The sequence below is a fragment of the Nyctereutes procyonoides genome, unplaced genomic scaffold (genome assembly GCF_905146905.1).
Source record: "Nyctereutes procyonoides isolate TBG_1078 unplaced genomic scaffold, NYPRO_anot_genome, whole genome shotgun sequence".
Classification (NCBI taxonomy): Eukaryota; Metazoa; Chordata; class Mammalia; order Carnivora; family Canidae; genus Nyctereutes; species Nyctereutes procyonoides.
Window position 1 is genome coordinate 115,799,529 of NW_026575125.1, and position 13,616 is coordinate 115,813,144.

The 13,616-nt window shown below is 53.1% G+C and overlaps 1 protein-coding gene across 2 annotated transcripts in view; it reads left to right on the forward strand.

Annotated features, from left to right (window-relative positions):
• The window catches only part of MAMLD1 (mastermind like domain containing 1), a 118,785-nt gene that overhangs the window by 918 nt on the left and 104,251 nt on the right, over positions 1-13,616 (forward strand). The gene's annotated exons all lie outside the window — the stretch shown is intronic.

Below are 13,616 nucleotides of genomic sequence, written 5' to 3' on the forward strand. Positions count from 1 at the left end.
CAGAGCCCGGCGCCCGGCGCCGGCAAGGGCGGGCGGGAAGCCCCCCGGAGCGCCGCCAAATACTTTTCTGGGCCAGTTGGCTCGGCTAGGCTCTGTCCCGATGCAGTGTGTCCGAAGGCACTTGGAAAGCTGGCCGTACCGTCTGATTTTGATCCGTGATTAAACGCGGACTGAGCAGACGCTAATAGGATTAGCCTGCCAGAAAACTGCCCTGAAGTCGTCGGAACCCGAGGAAACTGACGCCCTTCGGGCCGGGGGCTCAGCCCCACGGTGCTCGCGCAGCTCAGTGCGGCTGAGCCGGGCACCCCGAGTGTGGCTGTGAGTGTGTGCGCGGGAGGGAGCACAGGATGCCTGGGGGACGTGGGGAGCAGGGACTCCACTTGCTTGGGTGGCTTGTCGTCGTTGTTTGGCAGCAGAAGGAATCCCCCCGGGGTGCCGTCCCCACCGCGAACGTGTCGCTTGCGGGTAGGCTACCGAGGCCGGCCCCGGGACATTGTCTGTAAGGGCGAGCGAGCCGATCGTACGAGAGGCGGCCGCGCTGGAACAAAGACGCAAAGTCTCCCCGAGCCCAAGCAATTTCGAAAGAGTTGGCGGGGAGAGGGCCCGGGTCTCCCCGGGGAGAACCCCGCGGGAGCCGTGCGGTCTCCACCGCCTCTGCCCCGCGGCCCCGGCGATCGTGTTCCCTCCCGGGCAGCTGCGGCGAGCCGGCGGGCAGCATCGCAGCGGCGCAGCCCAACCCTTGGCAGACGCGGGCCGCCGCCCGAGTGCCCACGGGCCGGGCGGGGTGGGCCGCGCACCCGCGGGGGCTTCCCGGCCGCCGGGCCGCTTGGGGCTCCCGGAGGCCGCGCAGCTTCTCCCCCCACCCCACCTCTTCTTGTCTTTATAGATCCCCCCTCCCTCCTACCCCCGCCGCCGCAGCCGCCAACAATCCGCTTTATAAAAAGCCCCTTTGTTTCCCAGGAGGCTAGAGAGAGGGAAGGGGGAAAGGGACGCAGAGACAGGGGGCGGGGGCGGCTGCCTCCCAGTGGCCTCGAGTCGCTCGGGACAGGAGGGCAAGTGTAGGCGGTGGGGGAGGGGCTGTGTTGCGAAGACCTTCGCCGGGCACCCAGCAGGCGTGGGGAGCCCTCGAGCTCCTGGCGCCCACCGCGCGCCCCGCCTGCCCGCGGCGGATCCTCAGGGTTCCAGCGGCCGGGACGGCCCGGCGGGCTGCGCGGCGAGCGGGAGGACGCAGAGGCCGAGCACGCTCCGCGGGAAGGGCAGATGCGGCTCGCCGCTGCGCTCGCCGGGCGCGGGCATAGGGGGCGCCCTTTCCTCGGTTTCGCTTTGCAGCCCGGGCCCCTCACCTCCCGGCTCCGGGCGGCTGTCGCGCCCGCGGGTGGCTGAGACGACGGCCGTGACTGTGAGGCTTTCGCCACCCTGCGGCTACGCTCCTCACTCCTTCCTGCGCCCTCCCGCCGGCCACCCTCCCCGCAGCCCCCCTTCCCCCCCACTCCGGGGCTTAAATGGTCCGCGGTCCCCCTTTGTTTGGAGGCCCGGAGGGAGTCGGAACCGCCGCCTCGGAGGTTCGCGCAGCCTAGGCGGGCCGCGGGGACGGGGAAGCACCTCCGGACCGTGGGTCGCTGTGTCGCCTCTGCGCGGACCCAGCGCGGGATGGTTGGGGGTGTCCAGGACGCGTGGGCTACCGGCATTAGTTGGATTGAGAATTTAGCGGGGCCGTATCCCCTACACCTGCCCTCCCTGCCCCCCCAACTCGTGGGCACTCGGACTGCAGCGAGGAATGTTAACCTGTTAGAAGTAACCTTTCGCCACCCGTCGGCCTGCCGCGCCTCCGCCCCCACCGCCCTCGCCAAAGCCGTCCGCTCCACTCGTAAAGTTTGTTCTGTTGGGGAAAGGGACACTGACAATAAGAAAAATTGACAAATAAGGAGAAGGGGGCGGGGTCCAAAGAGCGAAGTCAGATTTCTCCCGATCTGATCTCGATCTCTGGATCTCTCGCTGCCTTCGACCCCCTTCCCATTTAATCTCACGGGCGGCAAATTATTTGTGCCTTTTTGCCTGTTTCCCCCCATCCACTCCACTCCCATCTCTGGACGTTATGCGACAGTGTTGGTCAGACATTTGTTCTCTCATTTTTGGAATCGAAGGTGAAGCCCTAACGTCCCGTCCCCCTCACCGCCACCCCCCCCACACACATCCCAACTGCACCTACAACCACGAGAAAGTACTCAAAGGGTAAACCGCGGCTTCTACCTTCTCCTCCCCCTTTTGTGCTTCCCTTCTGGAGCAAGATCATTGGAAAATAAAGCTGCTGATGTGCGAGATGGAACATATGGTGCCTCCATAAGAGAGTAGCTGAAATGGCCTTGAACCTGCCGGACAGACCAGCTGTTTGCTGCCAGCCAGAGCAGCTAATCAGCTTCTTTGCCTTAAAGTAACATCCCTCTTTTCTCTAGATGACCAGTTGGCATATTAAAATGGGATGGTCTCCAGACCGGAGAGGGCATGGGCTCCTCCATGGCTTTGTGCTTTGCTGGTCCTCCACCCGCCTGTCCGCTACTCTGGGTGCTGCCCTGCCCTCTGTCCCCCGGGTCCCCACGCGAGCAGACCGTGCGTGTGTCTCCTTTAATACTGATAAAAGAATGTTGCTCAAAGTGGAACTTGGGAAGAGGGAGGCAGGAGAGGGGTTGAGATATTCCCAGATGCCTGGGAGAAAAATCTCTCCGTTTTGTTCACATTGGCTTTAGAAAAACTAGCAGCTCTCCCCCACCCCACCCCCCCAACGCACACACATTAAAAATATCACAAAGATCTGCAGCGCTTCCTTATAAGATCTCCTTAGAAATCATCCCTTCCGGCCGTGACCATTTTAGTTTTCCTGCAGTACAGTGTGTTTGAGAGGGGGGGGAAACAGTTTGGCTTTAGAAGAAGAAAGGCTTGAGGAGATACAAGGAAATTCCATGTTAGGAAATCATTAGCAAAGGGTGACTTCGTCTGTTTTCCTGCCACTGACGCTGACAGTGACACAGATGTGTGGGTTGAAACAGGAACGTCATTGAATTTTTAAACTCAACCAGGAAATAGCCTGTTGCTGGGGTGGGGGTGGGGGCTACACATTCAGGGCACCCTTGAGGTAAGAGATTGACTATTGTTGATCCTTTTCAATAAGGAAAGGGACTTTTTTTCAAGCCTGGCCAGCATGTTTCATATCATCCCCCCCCCCCAATTTTAAGCAAATCACCTAAGGCTTAAAATGCACCTGTTAATAGATCATCCCTAGGAAACTCAGTGACTCTCCAGGCTTCGAATTGGGCAGAAACTGATCTTAGACCAGTGGTTCTGTCAATGGTTGGACGACGCTTCTTCTTTAAAGGGGCTTCCTCTATGCAGTTAACCTTTTCTTTCTTTTTTATTTTTTTAAAGAGTCGGATTTTCTTTTTCTCCCCCCCCCCTTTTTTTTTTCCTGCAGCGGTGCATTGGAGAGATAATTAGCCCAGGAGCTGGCAAACTTGTATTCTAGAATACTTTCTCCACTAATTAGCTGAGTGATCTTGGGCAAGTCCATCCCGGCTCCTTGCTTCTCCTGCCTACCCCACCGCCCCCTCATGACCTGAGAGTCTGAGTTCCTTCCAGCTCGAACACAATGCAATTTGTAAATGAAATAGTCATTTTTCGGGGAAAGAAAAACACCTTTGGGGAAAGTGGCCACACAGACAAAGAGATGGGGCTGAGCTTTGGAGGGACAGCAAAAAGAGGAGTAAAAAAAAAAAATGGCAGAAGGCCAAGCAAAACAATATGAAAGTGAGAAGTGCTCCTTCTCTGTGTCTTTTGCTGGTGGTGTGAACTTCTCCCCCAGAAGCAGAGAGGGTGGAGGCTGGGAGGCATTCTGGAAGGCTTCTGGTCCCGTACCTGTAATCTGGGGATCTCAGGTCTCCTAATCATTGAGTTGGTTTACAGATAACAGGATCTAAACTCTTTGAAATTAGACTGGCATGTTTCCAAAGGACTCATCTAATAGAGAGCAGATTTGCTGCTTTGCAGTTATTTAGCAAAGGTTTCAAGGACAAAAAGGCCTTCCGTCTGCACTCACGCCACCCTCTCTGGAGTTGGGCTCTGAACTCACCGTTGAACCTTTTCTTTTCTTCCTCTTCCAGCTGGGTGTTTGTTCGTCTTTTTTAAATCACATTTCCAACTTTGAGGACACAGCGGCCATGCAAGAATCTGCCACTGTCCTGCTTGATTTTAATATTGATTTTTTTTAAACGTGGGGGGTGGGTGCGAACATTATGAAGAAGGACCTTTTATCCTCTGAGCTCTTTGGCAATTATCTCGCTGCCATAAATGTTGATACACATATAATGGATGTAACTAGAAAATCTCCTTATCCAAGCAGAAAAGGCTGAGTGTTTGTTGGAGCAGACAGATGTGGCCAGGGAGGGAGATAGATGGCGGGGAGCAGGAGCCCGTTACTATGCACCAGCACAATAAAACTGATTCCCATCAGCCCCCTCCCAGCGCCGCCACCCAGGGTAACCTAGGCAGCATCAGTCAGCTGTATGGCAGGAAAGAAGCCTCTCGAAGCTCACTTGGAAGCAGTCTGATTTTGCAGACACTGAGTCCTGAAACATCTTCAGGTCTCGAGCAGGGAAGCTTCCTGAATCTGCATGCACCTGATGGGATTGTCTGGCAAGGCTTATTACTTGTTGCTGTTGTCACTGTTGTCACTTGGCTGAAACAGTAGCAAAGGAAGAAAGGGCCCCACAGAGCCATTGGGCAGTTGGTCAGGGGTCCCGTGGAGGCGAGGAACAGTAGCATGTGGTATACAGTCTTTACCTGCGAGCACTGGGGACGCATGGTCCCAGGGGTGTCCTGCTCCGAATGACCAGCCCTTGCATTTTGTGCAAGGGGAGGGTTGGAAGCAAGAGAGTTGTGTTTCTTCCCTCCCCCACCCTGTTGCTTTCTTTATTCCCCCTGTTTACAGAGCCTCCCTGATTTCCTTTGGGCCTCAAGTCCCCCCCCCCACCACCACCACCAGAGGATCTGACCTCTTCAGATTTTCCAAAGCAATCACATTTGTCACAACCCCAAAACATCTCCCAGGTTGAGGCATAGTGAGGGACTTTGCTGACGATGGGCTCCCCAGAGTAAAAGCCTCCAGAGACAGGGCCTAAGGAGCACCAGAAAGAAAAAGCCCTTTGCAAAGTCTGCGAGAACTTTCCTTGCCTAGAAGAGTTCCTCGGGTCCTCCCAGGAACCGCAGCTTCAGAGCCCCCTTCCCTCCCTGGCCCACACCATGGGGGGGGGGGCTCTTCTGTACCGTGGTGGAGGAGGAGCTCACCCATAGCAACCCAGACCTGCTCTGACCCCGGGGGGCAGCCAGCACCCCTTTCTCTACCACCTGGGTCTCAGCCTGGAAATCCCCTCACTTCCTCCGGTGGGGGGCTCAGCTGCCTTCCCCTCCCGGGGTGCCCTACTTCTTGCTCTGCCCAGTAAATAGCCATTAAGTGGGGGTTTGGGTGATGCTGTTTTCTGAGCACAGAACTCTTCCATGAGGCCCAGAGGAGGATGGGGCTGAGCGCAGGATTCCATCATGCTACAAGGGGGCCTGGCCAGCTGGCCATTGTGTCTCCCCCTTCCCTCCACCTGTCCGAGCACCTGGACCCCAGGCCATCAGGACACATTTCTCTCCATTCCAGGAAAGGCCGCTGGATGCCATGGGGCATGAGTTAGCGAGTGGCACCTGCTTTCGTATTTTGCCCCGTGTTTGAACTTGAAACTCCCTACCCCTAGCTTCTTCTAGAGGCTCAGTGACACAAGAGGGGAGGAGGTGGAAGCCCTTCTGCCTTCCTTTGTATGGCCCCATTAGTCTATTGAGTACAGTTCCTGCCCACGGTTGGCATGGATGCCCCAACTCACCTACAAACTCCTGCACTGAAAGATGGAGAACTTTCTAGCTGGAAGAGTTAAACCTTGTGACTTTACAGAAGACAAATATGAGGCCCAGGGTGGGGTCCAACTTTCCCGAGGGGACACTGACTCTTGAGTCAACCATCTGAGTCCGGAACATGCACTTTGCACCCCTCCTGTGGGCACACAGACCTCTCCTTTTGAGGAAGAGCAGAAGAGGTGGGCTCGTGGCGTGCATGGCTTATGGGTCTCGTCAGGGCGCCTTGCAATCAGGCTAAACTGGTGAAGCCAGCAGGTTATAAGTTAAGGAGCAATCTGGGGCCTGGGACTTTGGGGAGAGGCGCTCAGAAAGGAGTGTGTCTGGTCTTGTTTTCCAGCTGCTGATGGAGAGTCGGGCAGCCGGGCCCTTGGAGGGCTTGGCTGGGTGGGCTTTGTTGACAGTTTTGGGGATTGTTTGGGTTTTGTTCTTAATGAGATCTCAGTGTTAATATCTGCCTCTGGAAGTTCCAGCGCCGACCTCGGAATTTTAAGTGGGACGGTAGTTTGTGGTGTGGTTGCCAGCGTCACGTGAAGGCCTGGCACGCGTTATGCTAGGTTTGGGGAGGAGGCCACAGTGTTACTAAAACGCTTGTCTGTCAAGGATTAATTTAACCTCTAATTACTACATTTTCTTCGCAGTTTGGTGCGTGAACATGTTGTCACAAAAGCTCAAGGAAGTGTATGCCATTTCATTTAGCTGCCACTCTAAAGTTCATTTTAGGGATAAGGAGTCAAAGTTGACACACTTGGTGTTCAAATCTTGGTGCTGCTATTTGAATGAAAGTGAACACGATCTGGTTGTTTCCAGGCACACCCCAGCACCGGGGTAAAGAGCGGGACTGGGTTAGTGGCAGCCACAGCCCTGACAATACGGAGGAGGGTCACGGTGCTCCTGTCACCCCGCCTGTGGCCTGTGCGTCGCCCTGGAGCGTGACAGGGGCCCTGCTTGGCGTTCTCCAAGGCTGGGTGGTGGGCCTGCAGCCCCGGGGAGGTCAAGCTGGAGCCCCCCACGGTCTACTCCCCAGGCGACACCAAGAAAGTCTAAACCCAAGGGCTCCCCTCACTGGGAGCCTCCCCAAGGGCTTCCCTCCCTCCTCCTCCCTGCATCCCCCCAGAGTGACAGCCCCTTGGCAGCCCTACAAACCTCGTCTGTCCTCTCTGGCTGAACAGCAGCAGTGGGTGTGGGAGCCCGAGGCCCGTGCCCTCTCTGGGGTGGTGGGGAGGTCTGGCTCCTCGGACCCGGACCCGGGGCTGGAGGCCCTCAGAGCATCCTTTGCTCCCCCTGCCCGGTGCTATTCGGAGTCCACAGCAGGAGGCTGAGCCCCAGGTCAGCAGGTTGTGCAGGAGAGCCAGACTTTTCCTCTCATGTGTGCACCTGTCTCAGGGGCAGAGAAGCGCGGTGGCTCTTCCTTTCGTCTCAGGAAGGAGAAGCACTTTGCCTTCGAGAGTCCGTGTCACTCCAGAAGTTGAGGACTAGAAGCTGATGTTGTCTCTCTCATCCTCACCACATCCTTTCAGGAAGGTGGTGCCCAGACAGAGGGCTGGCTCTGGAGCCCTTGTTCTCCACAATGCCGGGGACAGGCTTTTTGGCCTCTTCGGTCACATCTATGGGTTGGCTCTTGGCAAAATCCTGAGCAGAGCATATATGGGTTCAGTGCCCCCACCTTGCACTTGCTGGGTCCTGGGCAACCCCTGCCCTCCTCAGCCCTGTTGGTCTTTAGTGTGATTCCCTTTCTTGGGAGAATCTGGAACCTCTGACTTGAATTATGGGATGCTGGGGTTGCCACGCCTTGGAGAGCATCTGCTCTGTAGGACACCGGTGGGAGGTGTTCAGGGCTTGGGGAGGTCCTTTTGGACACCCCCTACCCACCAAAGTGGCCACCAAAGTGGCACTGTGCCCTGCGTAAAGCTGTTCTGTTCATGAGATTGGAGAACAGCCAGGACCACCTGGCTGCCAGGGCTCTCCTGAGCTTGCCCCCAGGGAGGCCGACTCCAGCCCGTCTCCTGAGCCCCAAATCATACCAAAAATTATTCCTGTCTCGCTGGAGCTGGGATGGCTCCCTGCCTTTTGTGGGTCACACACTTCTTTAGGAATCTGATGAAAGTTGTGGTCTAAGGACCACCACACAAGAATATGCAATGTTGCTTTTAATTTCCAGGGTTCATGGATCTTTCTGGAAGCCTATCCATGATTCCCTCAGGGATCTTTGAGATGGGTTAAGAAACCTCGATGTAGTGCCTGGGGCTATGCAGATTGTTCGGTCATCCCTGTTACCACATGGCTATAGAAACACCATGATGTGGTGGGAAGAATAATGAGGTTTGCCTTCTAGCAAAGGTCACTGAACAGCTGTGGGATTCTTGGCAAATCCCTGAACCTACCTGAGCTGCAGTGTCTTCGGTGGACAGATGGGGATGCAGGAATGCCAGTCCTGCCCAGCCTAATGGCATCGTGGGAGATTCAAAAGAGCTGGCATCGGTGAGATGGTCTTGTAGACATCAGGCTCAGGACACGCTCTTGGGTTGCTCTCTTTAGGGTCACTGGTCACTCTTCATGTTGCTTTCTCATTTGACCTGAGAAATTTAACAAAGGAAAATCAGGTCTAAAGTCCTTTTTTCCCTTTGTTTGATCATTGTGTGAGTTACACCCAAGCAAACTAGCACAAAAGAGTCTCTCTGGCTTGGGAAGGCAGGCAGTGTTTATGCGATCTCGACAGTTCTGCAGGCCTTGCATGCTTAGAGATCCTGCTTGTGCAGCTGCTGAGTGGGGCCTGGCTGTGTGTGTCTGGCCTAGGGCCCTGGAGGAGATTCCATATCTGCCTGCCACAGAGGTTAGCAAATGGGATCTGAGAAGGCCAATGATTTGGTTTGGTTTTCTACATTCCCACTGTCACACCTGGCATCAGGAGGTCAAAGTGGGTCTGTGGCTCCCCCTGAAATAACTAAAAAGGTCTGGCCAGCTCCTTGTGAGAACTAGGTGGTGGGTCTGGCTGGGGTCCTGGCCAGGACCCTGTCCTGAGGGTTGGGAGCCTCATGTTCTCTTTGGAGAGAAGCCTCAGGAGGAGGGGAGGGGTCTGCCGGGTGTGATTCTGAGAACCCCCTCCGTCATCCACGTCCAACCCTACAAATGCAGAAAGCCTTCTCATGGCAAAGCCAGGAGGGCTCATGACTCACAGATGGGTAAACTAAGGCTCTGAGCGGGGATGTGCAGGAGCACAGATGAGCATGAGGGCATGTCCTTGGCTCCTGCTGGGCCTGTGCTCTTCCAGGCCCTCTGGCTCCTTACAATAAGGGCTTTTTACTTCTCTTAAAGATAACCCTGTCATTGGATTAACCTGGCCCAAATGGATGCTCAGGTCCTGAAAATCAGCCGAGAGGGTGGAGAGCAGGTTTGGGAAGGCATTTGAACCCTCAGAGGATGTCCTGGCCTTGCCGGGCCACTTGCTGTGCAGTACCACACACTTGCAGATCTGGTTATGCCCATCCCCCCCACCCTCAAGGTAGAACCTTTTGGAAAGGAGTATGTTGCTGGGAGCTTGGGCTGTCCCTCTACTTTATGGAGAGATGAGTGCTGGTTTGCTTCGAACTGGCTTACACACCGATTGAGGTGTCCCCCCATCCCCTGTTCCTTTTGTTGAGGAAAGCCAGATTTGCCAGGGGTGGTTACATAAGGATCTCGTTGAGGATGAGTATTCAGTACTGGGTCCTTATGCCCAGCGGCGCCGTCTCTGTCCTTCGCTGGAATGTTCCTGCCTCTGCTTCGTTATTCATCTGGGTGGGGAGGAGAGGTGCAAGTAGGTGCCCGCAGCATTTGTAGGAATGGTCAAGTAATCAACCCAATATCGGAAATCATGGCAGTTAGCGCTTGCCCTTTGGAAGGTTCACTGTTTAGAACCAGCTTTGAGTCTGGGCGGGGGTCCCTAGGGCTGCAGTGGGAAGAACAGCCACCTGGGGGGTCAGCCAACGTGCGCTCCAGATCTAGCTCTGAGCCTGTTTCCCCATCTGTACAATGAAGGACTCAGCTGGGGAAATCTGAAGGGCCTCTTGAGCCCTGACACTGCATGATTCTGTGAGTTGCAAACTAAACTCTAAGTTACTTAAAATATTTGAAAAGGGGACTCCTGGGTGGCTCAGACACTCCTTGAGTGTCTGCCTTCGGCTCAGGGTGTGATCCTGGAGTCCTGGGATCAAGTCTCACATCGGGCTCCCTGCGAGGAGCCTGCTTCTCCCTCTGCCTGTGTCTGTGATTCTCTCTGTCTCTCATGAATGAATAAATACAATCTTAAAAAAATATATTTGAAGAGGACACATTATAATTTGCTCTTTTTGAAATGACCAGACTTGACAATGTGTGGGGGGTGCATGTTAGTTTGGTAGGTGGGGGATGTGACTATTATATGGCCAAGAATAGTTCTGGAAGTTTGGGTGAAGACAAAAGGAATTGATATGTATTTATGTAGGACCAAAGAATGGTTAAATCGAAAGTTCCCTTAGAAACCCCTGGTCTTACCCACGAGGATGCTGGGGCCAAGCTAGTCCGGGACTCAGGCATTCCCACTCTCAGCCCACCCTGGAGCTGTTTGCTCCACCCCCTGGCTCACAGGCCCTTACAGAGCACCATCTGGGCCTTCAGCGTGTGGGCCACAGAAGGGAGATAGGGGTGATTTTGATTTGCAGCTCTCAAATGGTAGCTTATCAAAAAGGAATTTCTGTCCTCCATCCTTGCCCCCAGTAACAAAGAGTTGTTCTCAGCAAAAGTAAATATTTAATTCTGTTGGTACCAACGCCTAATTTAGGATAGAACAGATTTTTTAAAAGAAATTATGGGGTGGGGGCAGAGATGTAGTCCTCGGGGACTTGTTATTTGGAATTATTTTAATTTAAACATATGGGCTGTTTTATGTTTGACTTCATATTTGCCAATTTTCATTATGGAAAAAAAAAACTGCAGGCCACCCCACCCTTATTTTTGTAATGAGTAACAGTTTGTCTTGTCTAGAAGAAGCTTTAAGTTTCTCAACTGTTTGCACCCACAGTACTTGGCATGTTTGCTTGTTGTTAGTTTGTTTTGAAAATGACTTTGAGCTCCAGGTTTATACTGACCCTCGACCTGTCCAAATTAGAGAGGAGGAGCAGCCCAGTGTGCCCTGCCACCTGCGAGCATCCACAGTAGAGCAAAGGGTCTGCGTTGGTCACCCATAGCTCATGGCGCCCTTACAGATCTGCCCAGCTCATCCCCACACAGCCACTAGCTCTGAGACTGTTTCTCTGGGTTGTAGCCCAAGCACCTCTTGTCAGTGCCTTGCCACACCCACTCCCCTGGCCTGAAACAGGGCCCATGTCTGGGAGGAGGCGGCCTCAATGTGTGGGCAAGCCCCTTTCTCTCTCTGGGCCCTCTGGGCCCTATCACTCCAATGAAGGGGCTGGCTAAGAAGAGTAGAGGGCTCTCTGAGATTTCTTTTCTTTTTGGGTAGGATTATTCTATTTGGAGGCTATGATTGGGCCAGGGGAGTATATGACCTTTAAATCCTTCCTAGAGGTAAAACTCAGGGATTGCTCGAATCGCTGAAAGAGGTAGGTCTACATGAGTCCAAGAAAACTGAAACGGACTAGCACTTTTTAAATATATGTGCTTCTTGGGGCACCTGGGTGGCTAAGTGGGTTGAGCATCTGCCTTTGGCTCAGGTCATGATCCCAAGGTCCTGGCATCGAGCCCTGCATTGGGCTCCCCGCTCAGCGGGGAGTCTGCTTCTCCCTCTGCCCATCCCTTTGCTTGTGCTCATGCTCTCTCTCTCAAATACACACAGACATACATACATAAATGTGCCTCTCTGCCCACATAGTTCCTGATGGCTGTCTGCCTTTTGGGAACCTGTATCTATCCCCTCCCCTCACTCAGATTTGTTAGGAGCTTTGGCCTTGAATCCAAGGCCGAAAGGGAGGAGGGAGAGGAGGGCCATGCCCAAGACCTTGCTCTCTACTGTGGACCCTCGCAGGTGCTGGGGCACATTGGAGAAGCATCTCCTCTCCAATTTGGGAAAGTCAGGGGTCCTTGTGAAACTGGAGCCCCAAATAATCCAAAACTGGGTGCCGGTCAGTTCAGGAACAGGTCAAAAGTCATTCTGAAAAATTGATCCAATCAATGAAGATGTTTTGTGTATCTACTATGTGCCTGGTGCTGTGGATGGATGGAAGGGGGGACGGATGGATGGGTGAATGGATGGACAGACAGACGGATGGACAGAAGTAAGGAAGGCTGGGCAGATATGTAAGAGTTAAGATGTGAAAAGCTACTAAGTCTCCAAGGTGAAAGGACTTATGCAAAGTAATGCTTTGTCAGGGTGATGACCCAAGAGTGAACGAAGCAGACAAAAATCGCTCATGGAGGGTAGTCCAGTAGGGGAGACCGAAGGGACACAAGATTAGTAAGTAAAAAATGCAGCATGTCTGAGGTGATAAGTAACTTGCAGCAAAATCAAAGACGGAAGTTGGGGAGTGGCAGGCACGGGGGCGCTTCTCCATAGGCCAAGCAGCAACGACCTCGCTGAGAAGGTGAAATTTGTATGAAACCTTGCAAACCCGTGAATCCACTAGGCCAGTGCTAATAGCCACATTGAAAAAGCTAAAAAGAAGATGAAATTAATTAACAGTAGCTCTCATTTTGCCCAATCTATTTCAAACGTGATTTCAACAGGTGATCAACTTAACAATTGTCGAGGTGTTTCTACATTTTTTATCACGTGAAATCTTTGTATTCCACCGTGTAGTTTGCAGTCACCACACATCTCAGTTCAGACTAGCCACCATACAAGTGCTCAACAGCCATATCCTAACTCTCTACCTACCCGTCCACCTGTCCATCCATCCATTTGTCCATCCGTCCATCTATCCGTCCATCTATTCTCCCAAATGACTCCACCTGAAAAGAGTTTTGATTCTCAGAGTTGCTGCCTTGTGGGCTGGCTTAGGAGTGCAGACCCACAGGGAGTTCAGTGAACCAACTGGTGTCCACCACAGTGAGCAGGGCCTTGCAGACCGTTGGCACCACGTCTTTTGTCCAAGGAAGGCTCCAGTTTTGACCTGAAACTTACCAAAACGACAGTAACCGTTCCCTGGATGCCCACATGTGCCTAGAGACTCCTGTCCTGTTGTGTCCTGGAAATGCTCCCGTCAACTTTGAGCCTGTCTAATGGCCCTCAGGCCTCTCCTCTGCTCTCTACACCCTCCCTTCATCCTGGGGGTTAATTGGTCACTTGTAAGCTTTTTTAAAAATTTATTTAATGTTTTAGCTTGACATGAATTCAGATTCAAGAAAAATTGCAAGAGTAATATGAAGAATTTCTAAATACTTTTCACTTCATTCCCTAAAAGTTGACATTTTACCACATTTTCTTTGAGCTACTCCCCTTTACACACACACACACACACACACACACACACTACACTTTGTTTTTCTGAATTGTGTGAGAATAAACTGCAGACATGATGCTCCCATTCCTAAGTAAGTGAAGGTATGTTTCCTAAAAAGGAGGCATCCTCTTACACGCACAGGATCTTGATCAAAGTCAGGAAGCTAGCATGGTTTCCAATACAGTCTAAAGACCTCATTCAGATTTTGCTGCTTGTCCCAATAATGTATTTTATAGCAAAAAAAAAAAAGTTCAGGATCATACG